At 41.0% G+C, this 25,211-nt stretch overlaps 52 non-coding genes across 52 annotated transcripts; 26 read left to right on the top strand and 26 right to left on the bottom strand.

Moving 5' to 3' along the window:
• The first annotated feature begins 131 nt into the window (after positions 1-131).
• trnat-agu lies at positions 132-204 on the top strand. Its single transcript has one exon. It is a non-coding gene; the product is annotated as a tRNA-Thr (tRNA).
• A 581-nt stretch (positions 205-785) lies between these two features.
• Positions 786-867, bottom strand: trnas-gcu. The gene has a single exon. It is a non-coding gene; the product is annotated as a tRNA-Ser (tRNA).
• Positions 868-1,007: 140 nt separating this feature from the next.
• trnat-agu lies at positions 1,008-1,080 on the top strand. Its single transcript has one exon. It is a non-coding gene; the product is annotated as a tRNA-Thr (tRNA).
• A 715-nt stretch (positions 1,081-1,795) lies between these two features.
• Positions 1,796-1,877, bottom strand: trnas-gcu. The gene has a single exon. It is a non-coding gene; the product is annotated as a tRNA-Ser (tRNA).
• Positions 1,878-2,019: 142 nt separating this feature from the next.
• Positions 2,020-2,092, top strand: trnat-agu. Its single transcript has one exon. It is a non-coding gene; the product is annotated as a tRNA-Thr (tRNA).
• A 717-nt stretch (positions 2,093-2,809) lies between these two features.
• trnas-gcu lies at positions 2,810-2,891 on the bottom strand. Its single transcript has one exon. It is a non-coding gene; the product is annotated as a tRNA-Ser (tRNA).
• A 139-nt stretch (positions 2,892-3,030) lies between these two features.
• On the top strand, positions 3,031-3,103 carry trnat-agu. The gene has a single exon. It is a non-coding gene; the product is annotated as a tRNA-Thr (tRNA).
• Positions 3,104-3,785: 682 nt separating this feature from the next.
• trnas-gcu lies at positions 3,786-3,867 on the bottom strand. Its single transcript has one exon. It is a non-coding gene; the product is annotated as a tRNA-Ser (tRNA).
• A 141-nt stretch (positions 3,868-4,008) lies between these two features.
• Positions 4,009-4,081, top strand: trnat-agu. Its single transcript has one exon. It is a non-coding gene; the product is annotated as a tRNA-Thr (tRNA).
• A 585-nt stretch (positions 4,082-4,666) lies between these two features.
• On the bottom strand, positions 4,667-4,748 carry trnas-gcu. Its single transcript has one exon. It is a non-coding gene; the product is annotated as a tRNA-Ser (tRNA).
• A 142-nt stretch (positions 4,749-4,890) lies between these two features.
• trnat-agu lies at positions 4,891-4,963 on the top strand. The gene has a single exon. It is a non-coding gene; the product is annotated as a tRNA-Thr (tRNA).
• Positions 4,964-5,677: 714 nt separating this feature from the next.
• trnas-gcu lies at positions 5,678-5,759 on the bottom strand. The gene has a single exon. It is a non-coding gene; the product is annotated as a tRNA-Ser (tRNA).
• Positions 5,760-5,901: 142 nt separating this feature from the next.
• trnat-agu lies at positions 5,902-5,973 on the top strand. Its single transcript has one exon. It is a non-coding gene; the product is annotated as a tRNA-Thr (tRNA).
• A 710-nt stretch (positions 5,974-6,683) lies between these two features.
• On the bottom strand, positions 6,684-6,765 carry trnas-gcu. Its single transcript has one exon. It is a non-coding gene; the product is annotated as a tRNA-Ser (tRNA).
• A 141-nt stretch (positions 6,766-6,906) lies between these two features.
• Positions 6,907-6,979, top strand: trnat-agu. Its single transcript has one exon. It is a non-coding gene; the product is annotated as a tRNA-Thr (tRNA).
• A 583-nt stretch (positions 6,980-7,562) lies between these two features.
• Positions 7,563-7,644, bottom strand: trnas-gcu. The gene has a single exon. It is a non-coding gene; the product is annotated as a tRNA-Ser (tRNA).
• A 141-nt stretch (positions 7,645-7,785) lies between these two features.
• Positions 7,786-7,858, top strand: trnat-agu. The gene has a single exon. It is a non-coding gene; the product is annotated as a tRNA-Thr (tRNA).
• A 714-nt stretch (positions 7,859-8,572) lies between these two features.
• Positions 8,573-8,654, bottom strand: trnas-gcu. The gene has a single exon. It is a non-coding gene; the product is annotated as a tRNA-Ser (tRNA).
• Positions 8,655-8,796: 142 nt separating this feature from the next.
• On the top strand, positions 8,797-8,868 carry trnat-agu. The gene has a single exon. It is a non-coding gene; the product is annotated as a tRNA-Thr (tRNA).
• Positions 8,869-9,582: 714 nt separating this feature from the next.
• trnas-gcu lies at positions 9,583-9,664 on the bottom strand. The gene has a single exon. It is a non-coding gene; the product is annotated as a tRNA-Ser (tRNA).
• A 139-nt stretch (positions 9,665-9,803) lies between these two features.
• trnat-agu lies at positions 9,804-9,876 on the top strand. Its single transcript has one exon. It is a non-coding gene; the product is annotated as a tRNA-Thr (tRNA).
• A 585-nt stretch (positions 9,877-10,461) lies between these two features.
• Positions 10,462-10,543, bottom strand: trnas-gcu. Its single transcript has one exon. It is a non-coding gene; the product is annotated as a tRNA-Ser (tRNA).
• A 142-nt stretch (positions 10,544-10,685) lies between these two features.
• trnat-agu lies at positions 10,686-10,758 on the top strand. The gene has a single exon. It is a non-coding gene; the product is annotated as a tRNA-Thr (tRNA).
• A 779-nt stretch (positions 10,759-11,537) lies between these two features.
• Positions 11,538-11,619, bottom strand: trnas-gcu. Its single transcript has one exon. It is a non-coding gene; the product is annotated as a tRNA-Ser (tRNA).
• A 142-nt stretch (positions 11,620-11,761) lies between these two features.
• Positions 11,762-11,834, top strand: trnat-agu. The gene has a single exon. It is a non-coding gene; the product is annotated as a tRNA-Thr (tRNA).
• Positions 11,835-12,539: 705 nt separating this feature from the next.
• trnas-gcu lies at positions 12,540-12,621 on the bottom strand. The gene has a single exon. It is a non-coding gene; the product is annotated as a tRNA-Ser (tRNA).
• Positions 12,622-12,763: 142 nt separating this feature from the next.
• On the top strand, positions 12,764-12,836 carry trnat-agu. The gene has a single exon. It is a non-coding gene; the product is annotated as a tRNA-Thr (tRNA).
• Positions 12,837-13,545: 709 nt separating this feature from the next.
• Positions 13,546-13,627, bottom strand: trnas-gcu. The gene has a single exon. It is a non-coding gene; the product is annotated as a tRNA-Ser (tRNA).
• A 142-nt stretch (positions 13,628-13,769) lies between these two features.
• trnat-agu lies at positions 13,770-13,842 on the top strand. The gene has a single exon. It is a non-coding gene; the product is annotated as a tRNA-Thr (tRNA).
• A 586-nt stretch (positions 13,843-14,428) lies between these two features.
• Positions 14,429-14,510, bottom strand: trnas-gcu. Its single transcript has one exon. It is a non-coding gene; the product is annotated as a tRNA-Ser (tRNA).
• A 142-nt stretch (positions 14,511-14,652) lies between these two features.
• On the top strand, positions 14,653-14,725 carry trnat-agu. Its single transcript has one exon. It is a non-coding gene; the product is annotated as a tRNA-Thr (tRNA).
• A 713-nt stretch (positions 14,726-15,438) lies between these two features.
• trnas-gcu lies at positions 15,439-15,520 on the bottom strand. The gene has a single exon. It is a non-coding gene; the product is annotated as a tRNA-Ser (tRNA).
• A 142-nt stretch (positions 15,521-15,662) lies between these two features.
• On the top strand, positions 15,663-15,735 carry trnat-agu. The gene has a single exon. It is a non-coding gene; the product is annotated as a tRNA-Thr (tRNA).
• Positions 15,736-16,451: 716 nt separating this feature from the next.
• Positions 16,452-16,533, bottom strand: trnas-gcu. The gene has a single exon. It is a non-coding gene; the product is annotated as a tRNA-Ser (tRNA).
• A 142-nt stretch (positions 16,534-16,675) lies between these two features.
• trnat-agu lies at positions 16,676-16,748 on the top strand. The gene has a single exon. It is a non-coding gene; the product is annotated as a tRNA-Thr (tRNA).
• A 583-nt stretch (positions 16,749-17,331) lies between these two features.
• On the bottom strand, positions 17,332-17,413 carry trnas-gcu. The gene has a single exon. It is a non-coding gene; the product is annotated as a tRNA-Ser (tRNA).
• Positions 17,414-17,555: 142 nt separating this feature from the next.
• On the top strand, positions 17,556-17,628 carry trnat-agu. Its single transcript has one exon. It is a non-coding gene; the product is annotated as a tRNA-Thr (tRNA).
• Positions 17,629-18,337: 709 nt separating this feature from the next.
• Positions 18,338-18,419, bottom strand: trnas-gcu. Its single transcript has one exon. It is a non-coding gene; the product is annotated as a tRNA-Ser (tRNA).
• A 142-nt stretch (positions 18,420-18,561) lies between these two features.
• trnat-agu lies at positions 18,562-18,634 on the top strand. The gene has a single exon. It is a non-coding gene; the product is annotated as a tRNA-Thr (tRNA).
• Positions 18,635-19,351: 717 nt separating this feature from the next.
• Positions 19,352-19,433, bottom strand: trnas-gcu. The gene has a single exon. It is a non-coding gene; the product is annotated as a tRNA-Ser (tRNA).
• A 141-nt stretch (positions 19,434-19,574) lies between these two features.
• On the top strand, positions 19,575-19,647 carry trnat-agu. Its single transcript has one exon. It is a non-coding gene; the product is annotated as a tRNA-Thr (tRNA).
• Positions 19,648-20,232: 585 nt separating this feature from the next.
• On the bottom strand, positions 20,233-20,314 carry trnas-gcu. The gene has a single exon. It is a non-coding gene; the product is annotated as a tRNA-Ser (tRNA).
• A 141-nt stretch (positions 20,315-20,455) lies between these two features.
• On the top strand, positions 20,456-20,528 carry trnat-agu. The gene has a single exon. It is a non-coding gene; the product is annotated as a tRNA-Thr (tRNA).
• A 698-nt stretch (positions 20,529-21,226) lies between these two features.
• On the bottom strand, positions 21,227-21,308 carry trnas-gcu. Its single transcript has one exon. It is a non-coding gene; the product is annotated as a tRNA-Ser (tRNA).
• A 141-nt stretch (positions 21,309-21,449) lies between these two features.
• trnat-agu lies at positions 21,450-21,522 on the top strand. The gene has a single exon. It is a non-coding gene; the product is annotated as a tRNA-Thr (tRNA).
• A 716-nt stretch (positions 21,523-22,238) lies between these two features.
• trnas-gcu lies at positions 22,239-22,320 on the bottom strand. The gene has a single exon. It is a non-coding gene; the product is annotated as a tRNA-Ser (tRNA).
• A 142-nt stretch (positions 22,321-22,462) lies between these two features.
• trnat-agu lies at positions 22,463-22,535 on the top strand. Its single transcript has one exon. It is a non-coding gene; the product is annotated as a tRNA-Thr (tRNA).
• Positions 22,536-23,118: 583 nt separating this feature from the next.
• On the bottom strand, positions 23,119-23,199 carry trnas-gcu. Its single transcript has one exon. It is a non-coding gene; the product is annotated as a tRNA-Ser (tRNA).
• A 140-nt stretch (positions 23,200-23,339) lies between these two features.
• trnat-agu lies at positions 23,340-23,412 on the top strand. The gene has a single exon. It is a non-coding gene; the product is annotated as a tRNA-Thr (tRNA).
• Positions 23,413-24,119: 707 nt separating this feature from the next.
• Positions 24,120-24,201, bottom strand: trnas-gcu. Its single transcript has one exon. It is a non-coding gene; the product is annotated as a tRNA-Ser (tRNA).
• A 141-nt stretch (positions 24,202-24,342) lies between these two features.
• On the top strand, positions 24,343-24,415 carry trnat-agu. Its single transcript has one exon. It is a non-coding gene; the product is annotated as a tRNA-Thr (tRNA).
• Positions 24,416-25,126: 711 nt separating this feature from the next.
• Positions 25,127-25,205, bottom strand: trnas-gcu. Its single transcript has one exon. It is a non-coding gene; the product is annotated as a tRNA-Ser (tRNA).
• Between the last annotated feature and the right edge of the window lie 6 nt (positions 25,206-25,211).

Raw genomic sequence — 25,211 nt, 5'->3', positions numbered from 1 at the left:
TGCCCTATTCATAATAATCTCAAAAATATATTCTTCTAGGCATCACATTTCTTAAATGCATCAACATTTTTATAGATTTCTGTGAATTTGCCAGTGGGATTGGAAACTTAACAAATCCCGTAGAGGAATATGGCGCCATGGCTTAGTTGGTAAAGCGCCTGTCTAGTAAACAGGAGATCCTGGGTTCAAATCCCAGTGGTGCCTCATTGAGATATTTTATGGTATTATTCTGCATGAGTGCATTACGGGTTAATAATGCAAGTAACTACCTGGTAATTGAGTTTGACATTAATAGAAGTGTTAAGGAGACTTGTTTTCCATCACAACATTAAATGGGTGCCAAGTTCAAATCCTGTGCTTGATTTATTTAAAAAAATGAAAATGTAAGTTTTTGTTTTGGAACATAAACGTTTGCATTTCCAATGCGACCGTATTTTCAGATTTCGCAATTAATATTCAATATCCATATATATACTTGTGAATTAAACAAGCCGATTGCAACTATTCATGTGGAGAACGACAAATCGAGGTCGTAGCTAATGCGCGACAGACATACAGACGTACAAATAATCCCGGTGGGCAGTGTGGAACTGTTGTTCCTACCTGTAATAGCGTTTCACCTTCAGGATTCAGCAAACTCACATCTGAATTACGGTAATCGTTTGATCAATCACAGTGCAGTGTAATTTCTCAGCATTCCATTTCTTAAAGGTGCTAAATTGTGATATAATCCCAATCAGTGACATAAAATGGCTTCTCGAGATTTCACTCTAAAAAGAGCAAATCGACAAGGATGGGATTCGAACCCATGCGTGCAGAGCACAATGGATTAGCAGTCCATCGCCTTAACCACTCGGCCACCTTGTCACATGTTGCCATGATTAATAACTAATCTCAAAAATATATGCGTTCTAGGCATCACATTTCTTGAATGCATCAACATTTTTATCGAGTTTCTGTGAATTGCCAGTGGGATTGGAAACTTAACAAATTCCGTAGAGGAATATGGCGCCATGGCTTAGTTGGTAAAGCGCCTGTCTAGTAAACAGGAGATCCTGGGTTCAAATCCCAGTGGTGCCTCATTGAGATATTTTATGGTATTATTGTGCATGAGTGCATTACGGGTTAATAATCCAAGTAACTACCTGGTAATTGAGTTTGACTTTAATAGAAGTGTTAAGGAGACTTGTTTTCCATCACAACATTAAATGGGTGCCAAGTTCAAATCCTGTACTTGATTTATTTTAGAAATTGAAAATGTAAGTTTTTGTTTTGGAACATAAACGTTTGCATTTCCCAATGCGACCGTATTTTGAGATTTCGCAATTAATATTCAATATCCAAATATATACTTGTGAAGTAAACAAGCCGATTGCAACTATTCATGTGGAGAACGATGGATTAACACGTTCCTTCGGAGTGGGCAGGTAGGAACCTGGTTGGACAGCGCATTCGTGCGATCTGTGTCACGTGGCGCAAGCGGCGCGTCACGTGGTGCTGAGCCCGCCCGAAGCGCTCTATGAAATACAAATCGAGGGCGTGGCTATGCGCCACAGACGTACAGACGGACAAATAATCCCTGGTGGGCAGTGTGGAACTGTTGTTCCTACCTGTAATAGCGTTTCACCTTCAGGATTCAGCAAACTCACATCTGAATTACGGTAATCGTTTGATCAATCACAGTGCAGTGTAGTTTCTCAGCATTCCATTTCTTAAAGGTGCTAAATTTGTGATATATCCACAATCAGTGACATCAAAAATGGCTTCTCGAGATTTCACTCTAAAAAGAGCAAATCGACAAGGATGGGATTCGAACCCATGCGTGCAGAGCACAATGGATTAGCAGTCCATCGCCTTAACCACTCGGCCACCTTGTCACATGTTGCCATGATTAATAACTAATCTCAAAAATATATGCGTTCGAGGCATCACATTTCTTGAATGCATCAACATTTTTATCGGAGTTTCTGTGAATTTGCCAGTGGGATTGGAAACTTAACAAATTCCGTAGAGGAATATGGCGCCATGGCTTAGTTGGTAAAGCGCCTGTCTAGTAAACAGGAGATCCTGGGTTCAAATCCCAGTGGTGCCTCATTGAGATATTTTATGGTATTATTCTGCATGAGTGCATTACGGGTTAATAATCCAAGTAACTACCTGGTAATTGAGTTTGACTTTAATAGAAGTGTTAAGGAGACTTGTTTTTCCATCACAACATTAAATGGGTGCCAAGTTCAAATCCTGTGCTTGATTTATTTTAGAAATTGAAAATGTAAGTTTTTTGTTTTGGAACATAAACGTTTGCATTTCCCAATGCGACCGTATTTTGAGATTTCGCAATTAATATTCAATATCCAATATATACTTGTGAAGTAAACAAGCCGATTGCAACTATTCATGTGGAGAACGATGGATTAACACGTTCCTTCGGAGTGGGCAGGTAGGAACCTGGTGGACAGCGCATTCGTGCGATCTGTGTCACGTGGCGCAAGCGGCGCGTCACGTGGTGCTGAGCCCGCCCGAAGCGCTCTATGAAATACAAATCGAGGGCGTGGCTATGCGCCACAGACGTACAGACGGACAAATAATCCCTGGTGGGCAGTGTGGAACTGTTGTTCCTACCTGTAATAGCGTTTCACCTTCAGGATTCAGCAAACTCACATCTGAATTACGGTAATCGTTTGATCAATCACAGTGCAGTGTAGTTTCTCAGCATTCCCATTTCTTAAAGGTGCTAAATTTGTGATATAATCCACAATCAGTGACATCAAAAATGGCTTCTCGAGATTTCACTCTAAAAAGAGCAAATCGACAAGGATGGGATTCGAACCCATGCGTGCAGAGCACAATGGATTAGCAGTCCATCGCCTTAACCACTCGGCCACCTTGTCACATGTTGCCATGATTATAACTAATCTCAAAAATATATCTTCTAGGCATCACATTTCTTGAATGCATCAACATTTTTATCGGAGTTTCTGTGAATTTGCCAGTGGGATTGGAAACTTAACAAATTCCGCAGAGGAATATGGCGCCATGGCTTAGTTGGTAAAGCGCCTGTCTAGTAAACAGGAGATCCTGGGTTCAAATCCCAGTGGTGCCTCATTGAGATATTTTATGGTATTATTCTGCATGAGTGCATTACGGGTTAATAATGCAAGTAACTACCTGGTAATTGAGTTTGACATTAATAGAAGTGTTAAGGAGACTTGTTTTTCCATCACAACATTAAATGGGTGCCAAGTTCAAATCCTGTGCTTGATTTATTTTAAAAAATTGAAAATGTAAGTTTTTGTTTTGGAACATAAACGTTTGCATTTCCCAATGCGACCGTATTTTGAGATTTCGCAATTAATATTCAATATCCATATATATACTTGTGAAGTAAACAAGCCGATTGCAACTATTCATGTGGAGAACGAGGATAACACGTTTTCGGTGGCAGGTAGGAACCTGTGGACAGGATTCGGCGATCTGGTCACGTGGGCAACGCCGTCACTGGTGCGAGCCCGGAAGCCCTATGATCAATCAGGCGGCTATGCCCACAGACTACAGACGGACAATAATCCCTGGTGGGCAGTGTGGAACTGTTGTTCCTACCTGTAATAGCGTTTCACCTTCAGGATTCAGCAAACTCACATCTGAATTACGGTAATCGTTTGATCAATCACAGTGCAGTGTATTTCTCAGCATTCCATTTCTTAAAGGTGCTAAATTTGTGATATAATCCACAATCAGTGACATCAAAAATGGCTTCTCGAGATTTCACTCTAAAAAGAGCAAATCGACAAGGATGGGATTCGAACCCATGCGTGCAGAGCACAATGGATTAGCAGTCCATCGCCTTAACCACTCGGCCACCTTGTCACATGTTGCCATGATTAATAACTAATCTCAAAAATATATGCGTTCGAGGCATCACATTTCTTGAATGCATCAACATTTTTATCGGAGTTTCTGTGAATTTGCCAGTGGGATTGGAAACTTAAAAATTCCGTAGAGGAATATGGCGCCATGGCTTAGTTGGTAAAGCGCCTGTCTAGTAAACAGGAGATCCTGGGTTCAAATCCCAGTGGTGCCTCATTGAGATATTTTATGGTATTATTCTGCATGAGTGCATTACGGGTTAATAATGCAAGTAACTACCTGGTAATTGAGTTTGACATTAATAGAAGTGTTAAGGAGACTTGTTTTTCCATCACAACATTAAATGGGTGCCAAGTTCAAATCCTGTGCTTGATTTATTTAAAAAATTGAAAATGTAAGTTTTTGTTTTGGAACATAAACGTTTGCATTTCCCAATGCGACCGTATTTTCAGATTTCGCAATTAATATTCAATATCCATATATATACTTGTGAATTAAACAAGCCGATTGCAACTATTCATGTGGAGAACGACAAATCGAGGTCGTAGCTATGCGCGACAGACATACAGATGTACAAATAATCCCCTGGTGGGCAGTGTGGAACTGTTGTTCCTACCTGTAATAGCGTTTCACCTTCAGGATTCAGCAAACTCACATCTGAATTACGGTAATCGTTTGATCAATCACAGTGCAGTGTATTTTTCAGCATTCCATTTCTTAAAGGTGCTAAATTTGTGATATAATCCCAATCAGTGACATAAAAATGGCTTCTCGAGATTTCACTCTAAAAAGAGCAAATCGACAAGGATGGGATTCGAACCCATGCGTGCAGAGCACAATGGATTAGCAGTCCATCGCCTTAACCACTCGGCCACCTTGTCACATGTTGCCATGATTAATAACTAATCTCAAAAATATATGCGTTCTAGGCATCACATTTCTTGAATGCATCAACATTTTTATCGGAGTTTCTGTGAATTTGCCAGTGGGATTGGAAACTTAACAAATTCCGTAGAGGAATATGGCGCCATGGCTTAGTTGGTAAAGCGCCTGTCTAGTAAACAGGAGATCCTGGGTTCAAATCCCAGTGGTGCCTCATTGAGATATTTTATGGTATTATTGTGCATGAGTGCATTACGGGTTAATAATCCAAGTAACTACCTGGTAATTGAGTTTGACTTTAATAGAAGTGTTAAGGAGACTTGTTTTTCCATCACAACATTAAATGGGTGCCAAGTTCAAATCCTGTACTTGATTTATTTTAGAAATTGAAAATGTAAGTTTTTGTTTTGGAACATAAACGTTTGCATTTCCCAATGCGACCGTATTTTGAGATTTCGCAATTAATATTCAATATCCAAATATATACTTGTGAAGTAAACAAGCCGATTGCAACTATTCATGTGGAGAACGATGGATTAACACGTTCCTTCGGAGTGGGCAGGTAGGAACCTGGTTGGACAGCGCATTCGTGCGATCTGTGTCACGTGGCGCAAGCGGCGCGTCACGTGGTGCTGAGCCCGCCGAAGCGCTCTATGAAATACAAATCGAGGGCGTGGCTATGTGCCACAGACGTACAGACGGACAAATAATCCCTGGTGGCAGTGTGGAACTGTTGTTCCTACCTGTAATAGCGTTTCACCTTCAGGATTCAGCAAACTCACATCTGAATTACGGTAATCGTTTGATCAATCACAGTGCAGTGTAGTTCTCAGCATTCCATTTCTTAAAGGTGCTAAATTTGTGATATAATCCACAATCAGTGACATCAAAAATGGCTTCTCGAGATTTCACTCTAAAAAGAGCAAATCGACAAGGATGGGATTCGAACCCATGCGTGCAGAGCACAATGGATTAGCAGTCCATCGCCTTAACCACTCGGCCACCTTGTCACATGTTGCCATGATTAATAACTAATCTCAAAAATATATGCGTTCTAGGCATCACATTTCTTGAATGCATCAACATTTTTATCGGAGTTTCTGTGAATTTGCCAGTGGGATTGGAAACTTAACAAATTCCGTAGAGGAATATGGCGCCATGGCTTAGTTGGTAAAGCGCCTGTCTAGTAAACAGGAGATCCTGGTTCAAATCCCAGTGGTGCCTCATTGAGATATTTATGGTATTATTCTGCATGAGTGCATTACGGGTTAATAATGCAAGTAACTACCTGGTAATTGAGTTTGACATTAATAGAAGTGTTAAGGAGACTTGTTTTTCCATCACAACATTAAATGGGTGCCAAGTTCAAATCCTGTGCTTGATTTATTTTAGAAATTGAAAATGTAAGTTTTTGTTTTGGAACATAAACGTTTGCATTTCCCAATGCGACCGTATTTTGAGATTTCGCAATTAATATTCAATATCCATATATATACTTGTGAAGTAAACAAGCCGATTGCAACTATTCATGTGGAGAACGATGGATTACACGTTCCTTCGGAGTGGGCAGGTAGGAACCTGGTTGGACAGCGCATTCGTGCGATCTGTGTCACGTGGCGCAGCGGCGCGTCAGTGGTGCTGAGCCGCCCGAAGCGCTCTATGAAATACAAATCGAGGGCGTGGCTATGCGCACAGACTACAGACGGACAAATAATCCCTGGTGGGCAGTGTGGAACTGTTGTTCCTACCTGTAATAGCGTTTCACCTTCAGGATTCAGCAAACTCACATCTGAATTACGGTAATCGTTTGATCAATCACAGTGCAGTGTAGTTTCTCAGCATTCCATTTCTTAAAGGTGCTAAATTTGTGATATAATCCACAATCAGTGACATCAAAAATGGCTTCTCGAGATTTCACTCTAAAAAGAGCAAATCGACAAGGATGGGATTCGAACCCATGCGTGCAGAGCACAATGGATTAGCAGTCCATCGCCTTAACCACTCGGCCACCTTGTCACATGTTGCCCTGATTAATAACTAATCTCAAAAATATATGCGTTCTAGGCATCACATTTCTTAATGCATCAACATTTTTATCGGAGTTTCTGTGAATTTGCCAGTGGGATTGGAAACTTAACAAATTCCGTAGAGGAATATGGCGCCATGGCTTAGTTGGTAAAGCGCCTGTCTAGTAAACAGGAGATCCTGGGTTCAAATCCCAGTGGTGCCTCATTGAGATATTTTATGGTATTATTCTGCATGAGTGCATTACGGGTTAATAATGCAAGTAACTACCTGGTAATTGAGTTTGACATTAATAGAAGTGTTAAGGAGACTTGTTTTTCCATCACAACATTAAATGGGTGCCAAGTTCAAATCCTGTGCTTGATTTATTTAAAAAATGAAAATGTAAGTTTTTGTTTTGGAACATAAACGTTTGCATTTCCCAATGCGACCGTATTTTCAGATTTCGCAATTAATATTCAATATCCATATATATACTTGTGAATTAAACAAGCCGATTGCAACTATTCATGTGGAGAACGACAAATCGAGGTCGTAGCTATGCGCGACAGACATACAGACGTACAAATAATCCCGGTGGGCAGTGTGGAACTGTTGTTCCTACCTGTAATAGCGTTTCACCTTCAGGATTCAGCAAACTCACATCTGAATTACGGTAATCGTTTGATCAATCACAGTGCAGTGTATTTCTCAGCATTCCATTTCTTAAAGGTGCTAAATTTGTGATATAATCCCAATCAGTGACATCAAAAATGGCTTCTCGAGATTTCACTCTAAAAAGAGCAAATCGACAAGGATGGGATTCGAACCCATGCGTGCAGAGCACAATGGATTAGCAGTCCATCGCCTTAACCACTCGGCCACCTTGTCACATGTTGCCATGATTAATAACTAATCTCAAAATATATGCGTTCTAGGCATCACATTTCTTGAATGCATCAACATTTTTATCGGAGTTTCTGTGAATTTGCCAGTGGGATTGGAAACTTAACAAATTCCGTAGAGGAATATGGCGCCATGGCTTAGTTGGTAAAGCGCCTGTCTAGTAAACAGGAGATCCTGGGTTCAAATCCCAGTGGTGCCTCATTGAGATATTTTATGGTATTATTGTGCATGAGTGCATTACGGGTTAATAATCCAAGTAACTACCTGGTAATTGAGTTTGACTTTAATAGAAGTGTTAAGGAGACTTGTTTTTCCATCACAACATTAAATGGGTGCCAAGTTCAAATCCTGTACTTGATTTATTTTAGAAATTGAAAATGTAAGTTTTTGTTTTGGAACATAAACGTTTGCATTTCCCAATGCGACCGTATTTTGAGATTTCGCAATTAATATTCAATATCCAAATATATACTTGTGAAGTAAACAAGCCGATTGCAACTATTCATGTGGAGAACGATGGATTAACACGTTCCTTCGGAGTGGGCAGGTAGGACCTGGTTGGACAGCGCATTCGTGCGATCTGTGTCACGTGGCGCAAGCGGCGCGTCACGTGGTGCTGAGCCGCCCGAAGCGCTCTATGAAATACAAATCGAGGCGTGGCTATGCGCCACAGACGTACAGACGGACAAATAATCCCTGGTGGGCAGTGTGGAACTGTTGTTCCTACCTGTAATAGCGTTTCACCTTCAGGATTCAGCAAACTCACATCTGAATTACGGTAATCGTTTGATCAATCACAGTGCAGTGTAGTTTCTCAGCATTCCATTTCTTAAAGGTGCTAAATTTGTGATATAATCCACAATCAGTGACATCAAAAATGGCTTCTCGAGATTTCACTCTAAAAAGAGCAAATCGACAAGGATGGGATTCGAACCCATGCGTGCAGAGCACAATGGATTAGCAGTCCATCGCCTTAACCACTCGGCCACCTTGTCACATGTTGCCATGATTAATAACTAATCTCAAAAATATATGCGTTCGAGGCATCACATTTCTTGAATGCATTAACATTTTTATCGGAGTTTCTGTGAATTTGCCAGTGGGATTGGAAACTTAACAAATTCCGCAGAGGAATATGGCGCCATGGCTTAGTTGGTAAAGCGCCTGTCTAGTAAACAGGAGATCCTGGGTTCAAATCCAGTGGTGCCTCATTGAGATATTTTATGGTATTATTCTGCATGAGTGCATTACGGGTTAATAATGCAAGTAACTACCTGGTAATGAGTTTGACATTAATAGAAGTGTTAAGGAGACTTGTTTTTCCATCACAACATTAAATGGGTGCCAAGTTCAAATCCTCTGCTTGATTTATTTTTAGAAATTGAAAATGTAAGTTTTTGTTTTGGAACATAAACGTTTGCATTTCCCAATGCGACCGTATTTTGAGATTTCGCAATTAATATTCAATATCCATATATATACTTGTGAAGTAAACAAGCCGATTGCAACTATTCATGTGGAGAACGATGGATTAACACGTTCCTTCGGAGTGGGCAGGTAGGAACCTGGTTGGACAGCGCATTCGTGCGATCTGTGTCACGTGGCGCAAGCGGCGCGTCACGTGGTGCTGAGCCCGCCCGAAGCGCTCTATGAAATACAAATCGAGGGCGTGGCTATGCGCCACAGACTACAGACGGACAAATAATCCCTGGTGGGCAGTGTGGAACTGTTGTTCCTACCTGTAATAGCGTTTCACCTTCAGGATTCAGCAAACTCACATCTGAATTACGGTAATCGTTTGATCAATCACAGTGCAGTGTAGTTTCTCAGCATTCCATTTCTTAAAGGTGCTAAATTTGTGATATAATCCACAATCAGTGACATCAAAATGGCTTCTCGAGATTTCACTCTAAAAGAGCAAATCGACAAGGATGGGATTCGAACCCATGCGTGCAGAGCACAATGGATTAGCAGTCCATCGCCTTAACCACTCGGCCACCTTGTCACATGTTGCCTGATTATAACTAATCTCAAAAATATATTCTTCTAGGCATCACATTTCTTAATGCATCAACATTTTTATAGGAGTTTCTGTGAATTTGCCAGTGGGATTGGAAACTTAACAAATTCCCGTAGAGGAATATGGCGCCATGGCTTAGTTGGTAAAGCGCCTGTCTAGTAAACAGGAGATCCTGGGTTCAAATCCCAGTGGTGCCTCATTGAGATATTTTATGGTATTATTCTGCATGAGTGCATTACGGGTTAATAATGCAAGTAACTACCTGGTAATTGAGTTTGACATTAATAGAAGTGTTAAGGAGACTTGTTTTTCCATCACAACATTAAATGGGTGCCAAGTTCAAATCCTGTGCTTGATTTATTTAAAAAAATGAAAATGTAAGTTTTTGTTTTGGAACATAAACGTTTGCATTTCCCAATGCGACCGTATTTTCAGATTTCGCAATTAATATTCAATATCCATATATATACTTGTGAATTAAACAAGCCGATTGCAACTATTCATGTGGAGAACGACAAATCGAGGTCGTAGCTATGCGCGACAGACATACAGACGTACAAATAATCCCTGTGGGCAGTGTGGAACTGTTGTTCCTACCTGTAATAGCGTTTCACCTTCAGGATTCAGCAAACTCACATCTGAATTACGGTAATCGTTTGATCAATCACAGTGCAGTGTATTTCTCAGCATTCCATTTCTTAAAGGTGCTAAATTTGTGATATAATCCCCAATCAGTGACATCAAAAATGGCTTCTCGAGATTTCACTCTAAAAAGAGCAAATCGACAAGGATGGGATTCGAACCCATGCGTGCAGAGCACAATGGATTAGCAGTCCATCGCCTTAACCACTCGGCCACCTTGTCACATGTTGCCATGATTAATAACTAATCTCAAAAATATATGCGTTCTAGGCATCACATTTCTTGAATGCATCAACATTTTTATCGGAGTTTCTGTGAATTTGCCAGTGGGATTGGAAACTTAACAAATTCCGTAGAGGAATATGGCGCCATGGCTTAGTTGGTAAAGCGCCTGTCTAGTAAACAGGAGATCCTGGGTTCAAATCCCAGTGGTGCCTCATTGAGATATTTTATGGTATTATTCTGCATGAGTGCATTACGGGTTAATAATCCAAGTAACTACCTGGTAATTGAGTTTGACTTTAATAGAAGTGTTAAGGAGACTTGTTTTTCCATCACAACATTAAATGGGTGCCAAGTTCAAATCCTGTGCTTGATTTATTTTAGAAATTGAAAATGTAAGTTTTTGTTTTGGAACATAAACGTTTGCATTTCCCAATGCGACCGTATTTTGAGATTTCGCAATTAATATTCAATATCCATATATATACTTGTGAAGTAAACAAGCCGATTGCAACTATTCATGTGGAGAACGATGATTAACACGTCCTTCGCAGGTACGTTGGCAGCGCCGGACTTGTTTCCTTTCTGGTATGTGGGGGCCAGGGTAGGACCCCATGGTGGGGTTGCGGAACCCCCCACAGCCCGGCATTCGGTGCCGATCCTGGTGCTGTGTCACGTGGCGCAAGCGGCGCGTCACGTGGTGCTGAGCCCGCCCGAAGCGCTCTATGAAATACAAATCGAGGCGTGCTATGCGCACAGACTAAGACGGACAAATAATCCCTGGTGGGCAGTGTGGAACTGTTGTTCCTACCTGTAATAGCGTTTCACCTTCAGGATTCAGCAAACTCACATCTGAATTACGGTAATCGTTTGATCAATCACAGTGCAGTGTATTTCTCAGCATTCCATTTCTTAAAGGTGCTAAATTTGTGATATAATCCCAATCAGTGACATCAAAAATGGCTTCTCGAGATTTCACTCTAAAAGAGCAAATCGACAAGGATGGGATTCGAACCCATGCGTGCAGAGCACAATGGATTAGCAGTCCATCGCCTTAACCACTCGGCCACCTTGTCACATGTTGCCATGATTAATAACTAATCTCAAAAATATATGCGTTCGAGGCATCACATTTCTTGAATGCATCAACATTTTTATCGGAGTTTCTGTGAATTTGCCAGTGGGATTGGAAACTTAACAAATTCCGTAGAGGAATATGGCGCCATGGCTTAGTTGGTAAAGCGCCTGTCTAGTAAACAGGAGATCCTGGGTTCAAATCCCAGTGGTGCCTCATTGAGATATTTTATGGTATTATTCTGCATGAGTGCATTACGGGTTAATAATCCAAGTAACTACCTGGTAATTGAGTTTGACTTTAATAGAAGTGTTAAGGAGACTTGTTTTTCCATCACAACATTAAATGGGTGCCAAGTTCAAATCCTGTGCTTGATTTATTTTAGAAATTGAAAATGTAAGTTTTTGTTTTGGAACATAAACGTTTGCATTTCCCAATGCGACCGTATTTTGAGATTTCGCAATTAATATTCAATATCCATATATATACTTGTGAAGTAAACAAGCCGATTGCAACTATTCATGTGGAGAACGATGGATTAACACGTTCTTCGGAGTGGGCAGTAGGAACTGGTGGACAGCGCATTCGTGCGATCGTGTCAGTGGCGCAAGCGGCGCGTCACGTGGTGCTGGCCCGCCGAAGCGCTCTATGAAATACAAATCGAGGGCGTGCTATGCGCACAGACATACAGACGTACAAATAATCCCTGGTGGGCAGTGTGGAACTGTTGTTCCTACCTGTAATAGCGTTTCACCTTCAGGATTCAGCAAACTCACATCTGAATTACGGTAATCGTTTGATCAATCACAGTGCAGTGTATTTCTCAGCATTCCATTTCTTAAAGGTGCTAAATTTGTGATATAATCCCAATCAGTGACATCAAAAATGGCTTCTCGAGATTTCACTCTAAAAAGAGCAAATCGACAAGGATGGGATTCGAACCCATGCGTGCAGAGCACAATGGATTAGCAGTCCATCGCCTTAACCACTCGGCCACCTTGTCACATGTTGCCATGATTAATAACTAATCTCAAAAATATATGCGTTCTAGGCATCACATTTCTTGAATGCATCAACATTTTATCGGAGTTTCTGTGAATTTGCCAGTGGGATTGGAAACTTAACAAATTCCCGTAGAGGAATATGGCGCCATGGCTTAGTTGGTAAAGCGCCTGTCTAGTAAACAGGAGATCCTGGGTTCAAATCCCAGTGGTGCCTCATTGAGATATTTTATGGTATTATTCTGCATGAGTGCATTACGGGTTAATAATCCAAGTAACTACCTGGTAATTGAGTTTGACTTTAATAGAAGTGTTAAGGAGACTTGTTTTTCCATCACAACATTAAATGGGTGCCAAGTTCAAATCCTGTGCTTGATTTATTTTTAGAAATTGAAAATGTAAGTTTTTGTTTTGGAACATAAACGTTTGCATTTCCCAATGCGACCGTATTTTGAGATTTCGCAATTAATATTCAATATCCATATATATACTTGTGAAGTAAACAAGCCGATTGCAACTATTCATGTGGAGAACGATGGATTACACGTTCCTTCGGAGTGGGCAGGTAGGACTGGTTGGACAGCGCATTCGTGCGATCGTGTCACGTGGCGCAAGCGGCGGTCACGTGGTGCTGAGCCCGCCCGAAGCGCTCTATGAAATACAAATCGAGGGCGTGCTATGCGCGACAGACATACAGACGGACAAATAATCCCTGGTGGGCAGTGTGGAACTGTTGTTCCTACCTGTAATAGCGTTTCACCTTCAGGATTCAGCAAACTCACATCTGAATTACGGTAATCGTTTGATCAATCACAGTGCAGTGTATTTCTCAGCATTCCATTTCTTAAAGGTGCTAAATTGTGATATAATCCCAATCAGTGACATCAAAAATGGCTTCTCGAGATTTCACTCTAAAAAGAGCAAATCGACAAGGATGGGATTCGAACCCATGCGTGCAGAGCACAATGGATTAGCAGTCCATCGCCTTAACCACTCGGCCACCTTGTCACATGTTGCCATGATTAATAACTAATCTCAAAAATATATGCGTTCTAGGCATCACATTTCTTGAATGCATCAACATTTTTATCGGAGTTTCTGTGAATTTGCCAGTGGGATTGGAAACTTAACAAATTCCGTAGAGGAATATGGCGCCATGGCTTAGTTGGTAAAGCGCCTGTCTAGTAAACAGGAGATCCTGGGTTCAAATCCCAGTGGTGCCTCATTGAGATATTTTATGGTATTATTCTGCATGAGTGCATTACGGGTTAATAATGCAAGTAACTACCTGGTAATTGAGTTTGACATTAATAGAAGTGTTAAGGAGACTTGTTTTTCCATCACAACATTAAATGGGTGCCAAGTTCAAATCCTGTGCTTGATTTATTTTAGAAATTGAAAATGTAAGTTTTTGTTTTGGAACATAAACGTTTGCATTTCCCAATGCGACCGTATTTTCAGATTTCGCAATTAATATTCAATATCCATATATATACTTGTGAATTAAACAAGCCGATTGCAACTATTCATGTGGAGAACGACAAATCGAGGTCGTAGCTATTGCGCGACAGACATACAGACGTACAAATAATCCCTGGTGGGCAGTGTGGAACTGTTGTTCCTACCTGTAATAGCGTTTCACCTTCAGGATTCAGCAAACTCACATCTGAATTACGGTAATCGTTTGATCAATCACAGTGCAGTGTATTTCTCAGCATTCCATTTCTTAAAGGTGCTAAATTTGTGATATAATCCCAATCAGTGACATCAAAAATGGCTTCTCGAGATTTCACTCTAAAAAGAGCAAATCGACAAGGATGGGATTCGAACCCATGCGTGCAGAGCACAATGGATTAGCAGTCCATCGCCTTAACCACTCGGCCACCTTGTCACATGTTGCCATGATTAATAACTAATCTCAAAAATATATGCGTTCTAGGCATCACATTTCTTGAATGCATCAACATTTTTATCGGAGTTTCTGTGAATTTGCCAGTGGGATTGGAAACTTAACAAATTCCGTAGAGGAATATGGCGCCATGGCTTAGTTGGTAAAGCGCCTGTCTAGTAAACAGGAGATCCTGGGTTCAAATCCCAGTGGTGCCTCATTGAGATATTTTATGGTATTATTGTGCATGAGTGCATTACGGGTTAATAATCCAAGTAACTACCTGGTAATTGAGTTTGACTTTAATAGAAGTGTTAAGGAGACTTGTTTTTCCATCACAACATTAAATGGGTGCCAAGTTCAAATCCTGTACTTGATTTATTTTAGAAATTGAAAATGTAAGTTTTTGTTTTGGAACATAAACGTTTGCATTTCCCAATGCGACCGTATTTTGAGATTTCGCAATTAATATTCAATATCCAATATATACTTGTGAAGTAAACAAGCCGATTGCAACTATTCATGTGGAGAACGATGGATTAACACGTTCCTTCGGAGTGGGCAGGTAGGAACTGGTTGGACAGCGCATTCGTGCGATCGTGTCACGTGGCGCAAGCGGCGCGTCACGTGGTGCTGAGCCCGCCCGAAGCGCTCTATGAAATACAAATCGAGGGCGTGGCTATGCGCACAGACGTACAGACGGACAAATAATCCCTGGTGGGCAGTGTGGAACTGTTGTTCCTACCTGTAATAGCGTTTCACCTTCAGGATTCAGCAAACTCACATCTGAATTACGGTAATCGTTTGATCAATCACAGTGCAGTGTAGTTTCTCAGCATTCCATTTCTTAAAGGTGCTAAATTTGTGATATAATCCACAATCAGTGACATCAAAAATGGCTTCTCGAGATTTCACTCTAAAAAGAGCAAATCGACAAGGATGGGATTCGAACCCATGCGTGCAGAGCACAATGGATTAGCAGTCCATCGCCTTAACCACTCGGCCACCTTGTCACATGTTGCCATGATTAATAACTAATCTCAAAAATATATGCGTTCTAGGCATCACATTTCTTGAATGCATCAACATTTTTATCGGAGTTTCTGTGAATTTGCCAGTGGGATTGGAAACTTAACAAATTCCGTAGAGGAATATGGCGCCATGGCTTAGTTGGTAAAGCGCCTGTCTAGTAAACAGGAGATCCTGGGTTCAAATCCCAGTGGTGCCTCATTGAGATATTTTATGGTATTATTCTGCATGAGTGCATTACGGGTTAATAATGCAAGTAACTACCTGGTAATTGAGTTTGACATTAATAGAAGTGTTAAGGAGACTTGTTTTTCCATCACAACATTAAATGGGTGCCAAGTTCAAATCCTGTGCTTGATTTATTTTAGAAATTGAAATGTAAGTTTTTGTTTTGGAACATAAACGTTTGCATTTCCCAATGCGACCGTATTTTGAGATTTCGCAATTAATATTCAATATCCATATATATACTTGTGAAGTAAACAAGCCGATTGCAACTATTCATGTGGAGAACGATGGATTAACACGTTCCTTCGGAGTGGGCAGGTAGGAACCTGGTTGGACAGCGCATTCGTGCGATCTGTGTCACGTGGCGCAAGCGGCGCGTCACGTGGTGCTGAGCCCGCCCGAAGCGCTCTATGAAATACAAATCGAGGGCGTGGCTATGCGCCACAGACGTACAGACGGACAAATAATCCCTGGTGGGCAGTGTGGAACTGTTGTTCCTACCTGTAATAGCGTTTCACCTTCAGGATTCAGCAAACTCACATCTGAATTACGGTAATCGTTTGATCAATCACAGTGCAGTGTAGTTTCTCAGCATTCCATTTCTTAAAGGTGCTAAATTTGTGATATAATCCACAATCAGTGACATCAAAAATGGCTTCTCGAGATTTCACTCTAAAAAGAGCAAATCGACAAGGATGGGATTCGAACCCATGCGTGCAGAGCACAATGGATTAGCAGTCCATCGCCTTAACCACTCGGCCACCTTGTCACATGTTGCCCTGATTAATAACTAATCTCAAAAATATATTCCTTCTAGGCATCACATTTCTTGAATGCATCAACATTTTTATCGGAGTTTCTGTGAATTTGCCAGTGGGATTGGAAACTTAACAAATTCCGTAGAGGAATATGGCGCCATGGCTTAGTTGGTAAAGCGCCTGTCTAGTAAACAGGAGATCCTGGGTTCAAATCCCAGTGGTGCCTCATTGAGATATTTTATGGTATTATTCTGCATGAGTGCATTACGGGTTAATAATGCAAGTAACTACCTGGTAATTGAGTTTGACATTAATAGAAGTGTTAAGGAGACTTGTTTTTCCATCACAACATTAAATGGGTGCCAAGTTCAAATCCTGTGCTTGATTTATTTAAAAATGAAAATGTAAGTTTTTGTTTTGGAACATAAACGTTTGCATTTCCCAATGCGACCGTATTTTCAGATTTCGCAATTAATATTCAATATCCATATATATACTTGTGAATTAAACAAGCCGATTGCAACTATTCATGTGGAGAACGACAAATCGAGGTCGTAGCTATGCGCGACAGACATACAGACGTACAAATAATCCCCGGTGGGCAGTGTGGAACTGTTGTTCCTACCTGTAATAGCGTTTCACCTTCAGGATTCAGCAAACTCACATCTGAATTACGGTAATCGTTTGATCAATCACAGTGCAGTGTAATTTCTCAGCATTCCATTTCTTAAAGGTGCTAAATTTGTGATATAATCCCAATCAGTGACATCAAAATGGCTTCTCGAGATTTCACTCTAAAAAGAGCAAATCGACAAGGATGGGATTCGAACCCATGCGTGCAGAGCACAATGGATTAGCAGTCCATCGCCTTAACCACTCGGCCACCTTGTCACATGTTGCCATGATTAATAACTAATCTCAAAAATATATGCGTTCTAGGCATCACATTTCTTGAATGCATCAACATTTTTATCGGAGTTTCTGTGAATTTGCCAGTGGGATTGGAAACTTAACAAATTCCGTAGAGGAATATGGCGCCATGGCTTAGTTGGTAAAGCGCCTGTCTAGTAAACAGGAGATCCTGGGTTCAAATCCCAGTGGTGCCTCATTGAGATATTTTATGGTATTATTCTGCATGAGTGCATTACGGGTTAATAATCCAAGTAACTACCTGGTAATTGAGTTTGACTTTAATAGAAGTGTTAAGGAGACTTGTTTTTCCATCACAACATTAAATGGGTGCCAAGTTCAAATCCTGTGCTTGATTTATTTTAGAAATTGAAATGTAAGTTTTGTTTTGGAACATAAACGTTTGCATTTCCCAATGCGACCGTATTTTGAGATTTCGCAATTAATATTCAATATCCAAATATATACTTGTGAAGTAAACAAGCCGATTGCAACTATTCATGTGGAGAACGATGGATTAACACGTTCCTTCGGAGTGGGCAGGTAGGAACTGGTTGGACAGCGCATTCGTGCGATCTGTGTCACGTGGCGCAAGCGGCGCGTCACGTGGTGCTGAGCCCGCCCGAAGCGCTCTATGAAATACAAATCGAGGGCGTGCTATGCGCACAGACTACAGACGACAAATAATCCCTGGTGGGCAGTGTGGAACTGTTGTTCCTACCTGTAATAGCGTTTCACCTTCAGGATTCAGCAAACTCACATCTGAATTACGGTAATCGTTTGATCAATCACAGTGCAGTGTAGTTTCTCAGCATTCCATTTCTTAAAGGTGCTAAATTTGTGATATAATCCCAATCAGTGACATCAAAAATGGCTTCTCGAGATTTCACTCTAAAAAGAGCAAATCGACAAGGATGGGATTCGAACCCATGCGTGCAGAGCACAATGGATTAGCAGTCCATCGCCTTAACCACTCGGCCACCTTGTCACATGTTGCCATGATTAATAACTAATCTCAAAAATATATGCGTTCGAGGCATCACATTTCTTGAATGCATCAACATTTTTATCGGAGTTTCTGTGAATTTGCCAGTGGGATTGGAAACTTAACAAATTCCGTAGAGGAATATGGCGCCATGGCTTAGTTGGTAAAGCGCCTGTCTAGTAAACAGGAGATCCTGGGTTCAAATCCCAGTGGTGCCTCATTGAGATATTTTATGGTATTATTCTGCATGAGTGCATTACGGGTTAATAATGCAAGTAACTACCTGGTAATTGAGTTTGACATTAATAGAAGTGTTAAGGAGACTTGTTTTTCCATCACAACATTAAATGGGTGCCAAGTTCAAATCCTCTGCTTGATTTATTTTAGAAATTGAAAATGTAAGTTTTTGTTTTGGAACATAAACGTTTGCATTTCCCAATGCGACCGTATTTTGAGATTTCGCAATTAATATTCAATATCCATATATATACTTGTGAAGTAAACAAGCCGATTGCAACTATTCATGTGGAGAACGATGGATTAACACGTTCCTTCGGAGTGGGCAGGTAGGAACCTGGTTGGACAGCGCATTCGTGCGATCTGTGTCACGTGGCGCAAGCGGCGCGTCACGTGGTGCTGAGCCCGCCCGAAGCGCTCTATGAAATACAAATCGAGGGCGTGGCTATGCGCCACAGACGTACAGACGGACAAATAATCCCTGGTGGGCAGTGTGGAACTGTTGTTCCTACCTGTAATAGCGTTTCACCTTCAGGATTCAGCAAACTCACATCTGAATTACGGTAATCGTTTGATCAATCACAGTGCAGTGTAGTTTCTCAGCATTCCATTTCTTAAAGGTGCTAAATTTGTGATATAATCCACAATCAGTGACATCAAAAATGGCTTCTCGAGATTTCACTCTAAAAAGAGCAAATCGACAAGGATGGGATTCGAACCCATGCGTGCAGAGCACAATGGATTAGCAGTCCATCGCCTTAACCACTCGGCCACCTTGTCACATGTTGCCATGATTAATAACTAATCTCAAAAATATATGCGTTCTAGGCATCACATTTCTTAATGCATCAACATTTTTATCGGAGTTTCTGTGAATTTGCCAGTGGGATTGGAAACTTAACAAATTCCGTAGAGGAATATGGCGCCATGGCTTAGTTGGTAAAGCGCCTGTCTAGTAAACAGGAGATCCTGGGTTCAAATCCCAGTGGTGCCTCATTGAGATATTTTATGGTATTATTCTGCATGAGTGCATTACGGGTTAATAATGCAAGTAACTACCTGGTAATTGAGTTTGACATTAATAGAAGTGTTAAGGAGACTTGTTTTTCCATCACAACATTAAATGGGTGCCAAGTTCAAATCCTGTGCTTGATTTATTTTAAAATTGAAAATGTAAGTTTTTGTTTTGGAACATAAACGTTTGCATTTCCCAATGCGACCGTATTTTCAGATTTCGCAATTAATATTCAATATCCATATATATACTTGTGAATTAAACAAGCCGATTGCAACTATTCATGTGGAGAACGACAAATCGAGGTCGTAGCTATGCGCGACAGACATACAGACGTACAAATAATCCCCGGTGGGCAGTGTGGAACTGTTGTTCCTACCTGTAATAGCGTTTCACCTTCAGGATTCAGCAAACTCACATCTGAATTACGGTAATCGTTTGATCAATCACAGTGCAGTGTAATTTCTCAGCATTCCATTTCTTAAAGGTGCTAAATTTGTGATATAATCCCAATCAGTGACATCAAAAATGGCTTCTCGAGATTTCACTCTAAAAAGAGCAAATCGACAAGGATGGGATTCGAACCCATGCGTGCAGAGCACAATGGATTAGCAGTCCATCGCCTTAACCACTCGGCCACCTTGTCACATGTTGCCATGATTAATAACTAATCTCAAAAATATATGCTTCTAGGCATCACATTTCTTGAATGCATCAACATTTTTATCGGAGTTTCTGTGAATTTGCCAGTGGGATTGGAAACTTAACAAATTCCGTAGAGGAATATGGCGCCATGGCTTAGTTGGTAAAGCGCCTGTCTAGTAAACAGGAGATCCTGGGTTCAAATCCCAGTGGTGCCTCATTGAGATATTTTATGGTATTATTCTGCATGAGTGCATTACGGGTTAATAATCCAAGTAACTACCTGGTAATTGAGTTTGACTTTAATAGAAGTGTTAAGGAGACTTGTTTTTCCATCACAACATTAAATGGGTGCCAAGTTCAAATCCTGTGCTTGATTTATTTTAGAAATTGAAAATGTAAGTTTTTGTTTTGGAACATAAACGTTTGCATTTCCCAATGCGACCGTATTTTGAGATTTCGCAATTAATATTCAATATCCATATATATACTTGTGAAGTAAACAAGCCGATTGCAACTATTCATGTGGAGAACGATGGATTAACGTTCCTTCGGAGTGGCAGGTAGGAACTGGTTGGACAGCGCATCGTGCGATCGTGTCACGTGGGCAAGCGGCGTACGTGGTGCTGAGCCGCCGAAGCGCTCTATGAAATACAATCGAGGGCGTGCTATGGCGACAGACTACAGACGACAAATAATCCCTGGTGGGCAGTGTGGAACTGTTGTTCCTACCTGTAATAGCGTTTCACCTTCAGGATTCAGCAAACTCACATCTGAATTACGGTAATCGTTTGATCAATCACAGTGCAGTGTATTTCTCAGCATTCCATTTCTTAAAGGTGCTAAATTTGTGATATAATCCCAATCAGTGACATCAAAAATGGCTTCTCGAGATTTCACTCTAAAAAGAGCAAATCGACAAGGATGGGATTCGAACCCATGCGTGCAGAGCACAATGGATTAGCAGTCCATCGCCTTAACCACTCGGCCACCTTGTCACATGTTGCCATGATTAATAACTAATCTCAAAAATATATGCGTTCAGGCATCACATTTCTTGAATGCATCAACATTTTTATCGGAGTTTCTGTGAATTTGCCAGTGGGATTGGAAACTTAACAAATTCCGTAGAGGAATATGGCGCCATGGCTTAGTTGGTAAAGCGCCTGTCTAGTAAACAGGAGATCCTGGGTTCAAATCCCAGTGGTGCCTCATTGAGATATTTTATGGTATTATTCTGCATGAGTGCATTACGGGTTAATAATCAAGTAACTACCTGGTAATTGAGTTTGACTTTAATAGAAGTGTTAAGGAGACTTGTTTTTCCATCACAACATTAAATGGGTGCCAAGTTCAAATCCTGTGCTTGATTTATTTTTAGAAATTGAAAATGTAAGTTTTTGTTTTGGAACATAAACGTTTGCATTTCCCAATGCGACCGTATTTTGAGATTTCGCAATTAATATTCAATATCCATATATATACTTGTGAAGTAAACAAGCCGATTGCAACTATTCATGTGGAGAACGATGGATTACACGTTCCTTCGGAGTGGGCAGGTAGGAACCTGGTTGGACAGCGCATTCGTGCGATCTGTGTCACGTGGCGCAAGCGGCGCGTCACGTGGTGCTGAGCCCGCCCGAAGCGCTCTATGAAATACAAATCGAGGGCGTGGCTATGCGCCACAGACGTACAGACGGACAAATAATCCCTGGTGGGCCAGTGTGGAACTGTTGTTCCTACCTGTAATAGCGTTTCACCTTCAGGATTCAGCAAACTCACATCTGAATTACGGTAATCGTTTGATCAATCACAGTGCAGTGTAGTTTCTCAGCATTCCATTTCTTAAAGGTGCTAAATTTGTGATATAATCCACAATCAGTGACATCAAAAATGGCTTCTCGAGATTTCACTCTAAAAAGAGCAATCGACAAGGATGGGATTCGAACCCATGCGTGCAGAGCACAATGGATTAGCAGTCCATCGCCTTAACCACTCGGCCACCTTGTCACATGTTGCCATGATTAATAACTAATCTCAAAAATATATGCGTTCTAGGCATCACATTTCTTAAATGCATCAACATTTTTATCGGAGTTTCTGTGAATTTGCCAGTGGGATTGGAAACTTAACAAATTCCGTAGAGGAATATGGCGCCATGGCTTAGTTGGTAAAGCGCCTGTCTAGTAAACAGGAGATCCTGGGTTCAAATCCCAGTGGTGCCTCATTGAGATATTTTATGGTATTATTCTGCATGAGTGCATTACGGGTTAATAATGCAAGTAACTACCTGGTAATTGAGTTTGACATTAATAGAAGTGTTAAGGAGACTTGTTTTTCCATCACAACATTAAATGGGTGCCAAGTTCAAATCCTGTGCTTGATTTATTTAAAAATTGAAAATGTAAGTTTTTGTTTTGGAACATAAACGTTTGCATTTCCCAATGCGACCGTATTTCAGATTTCGCAATTAATATTCAATATCCATATATATACTTGTGAATTAACAAGCCGATTGCAACTATTCATGTGGGAGAACGACAAATCGAGGTCGTAGCTATGCGCGACAGACATACAGACGTACAAATAATCCCCGGTGGGCAGTGTGGAACTGTTGTTCCTACCTGTAATAGCGTTTCACCTTCAGGATTCAGCAAACTCACATCTGAATTACGGTAATCGTTTGATCAATCACAGTGCAGTGTATTTCTCAGCATTCCATTTCTTAAAGGTGCTAAATTTGTGATATAATCCCAATCAGTGACATCAAAAATGGCTTCTCGAGATTTCACTCTAAAAAGAGCAAATCGACAAGGATGGGATTCGAACCCATGCGTGCAGAGCACATGGATTAGCAGTCCATCGCCTTAACCACTCGGCCACCTTGTCACATGTTGCCATGATTAATAACTAATCTCAAAAATATATGCTTCTAGGCATCACATTTCTTGAATGCATCAACATTTTATCGGAGTTTCTGTGAATTTGCCAGTGGGATTGGAAACTTAAGAAATTCCGTAGAGGAATATGGCGCCATGGCTTAGTTGGTAAAGCGCCTGTCTAGTAAACAGGAGATCCTGGGTTCAAATCCCAGTGGTGCCTCATTGAGATATTTTATGGTATTATTCTGCATGAGTGCATTACGGGTTAATAATCCAAGTAACTACCTGGTAATTGAGTTTGACTTAATAGAAGTGTTAAGGAGACTTGTTTTTCCATCACAACATTAAATGGGTGCCAAGTTCAAATCCTGTGCTTGATTTATTTTTAGAAATTGAAAATGTAAGTTTTTGTTTTGGAACATAAACGTTTGCATTTCCCAATGCGACCGTATTTTGAGATTCGCAATTAATATTCAATATCCAATATATATACTTGTGAAGTAAACAAGCCGATTGCAACTATTCATGTGGGAACGATGGATTACACGTTTCTTCGGAGTGGCAGGTAGGACCTGGTTGGACAGCGCATTCGTGCGATCTGTGTCACGTGGCGCAAGCGGCGCGTCACGTGGTGCTGAGCCCGCCCGAAGCGCTCTATGAAATACAATCGAGGGCGTGCTATGCGCCACAGACGTACAGACGGACAATAATCCCTGGTGGGCAGTGTGGAACTGTTGTTCCTACCTGTAATAGCGTTTCACCTTCAGGATTCAGCAAACTCACATCTGAATTACGGTAATCGTTTGATCAATCACAGTGCAGTGTAATTTCTCAGCATTCCATTTCTTAAAGGTGCTAAATTTGTATATAATCCCCAATCAGTGACATAAAAATGGCTTCTCGAGATTTCACTCTAAAAGAGCAAATCGACAAGGATGGGATTCGAACCCATGCGTGCAGAGCACAATGGATTAGCAGTCCATCGCCTTAACCACTCGGCCACCTTGTCACATGTTGCCATGATTAATAACTAATCTCAAAAATATATGCGTTCTAGGCATCACATTTCTTGAATGCATCAACATTTTTATCGGAGTTTCTGTGAATTTGCCAGTGGGATTGGAAACTTAACAAATTCCTAGAGGAATATGGCGCCATGGCTTAGTTGGTAAAGCGCCTGTCTAGTAAACAGGAGATCCTGGGTTCAAATCCCAGTGGTGCCTCATTGTGATATTTTATGGTATTATTCTGCATGAGTGCATTGACGGGTTAATAATCCAAGTAACGCCCTGGTAATTGAGTTTGACTTTATAGAAGTGTTAGGAGACTTGTTTTTCCATCACAACATTAAATGGGTGCCAATTCAAATCCTGTGCTGATTTATTTTTAGAAATTGAAAATGTAAGTTTTTGTTTTGGAACATAAACGTTTGCATTTCCCAATGCGACCGTATTTTGAGATGTCCCAATTAAATCAATATCCATATATTATACTTGTGAAGTAAACAAGCCGATTGCAACTATTCATGTGGAGAACGATGGATTAACACGTTCCTTCGGAGTGGGCAGGTAGGAACCTGGTTGGACAGCGCATTCGTGCGATCTGTGTCACGTGGCGCAAGCGGCGCGTCACGTGGTGCTGAGCCCGCCCGAAGCGCTCTATGAAATACAAATCGAGGGCGTGGCTATGCGCCACAGACGTACAGACGGACAAATAATCCCTGGTGGGCAGTGTGGAACTGTTGTTCCTACCTGTAATAGCGTTTCACCTTCAGGATTCAGCAAACTCACATCTGAATTACGGTAATCGTTTGATCAATCACAGTGCAGTGTAGTTTTCAGCATTCCATTTCTTAAAGGTGCTAAATTTGTGATATAATCCACAATCAGTGACATCAAAAATGGCTTCTCGAGATTTCACTCTAAAAAGCAAATCGACAAGGATGGATTCGAACCCATGCGCAGAGCACAATGGATTAGCAGTCCATCGCCTTAACCACTCGGCCACCTTGTCACATGT

Source organism: Callorhinchus milii, unplaced genomic scaffold, assembly GCF_018977255.1.
Source record: "Callorhinchus milii isolate IMCB2004 unplaced genomic scaffold, IMCB_Cmil_1.0 Scaffold1005, whole genome shotgun sequence".
NCBI classification, from domain to species: domain Eukaryota; kingdom Metazoa; phylum Chordata; class Chondrichthyes; order Chimaeriformes; family Callorhinchidae; genus Callorhinchus; species Callorhinchus milii.
Note: the sequence above shows the minus strand (reverse complement) of the source record. Positions and strands in the feature narration are given on the sequence as shown.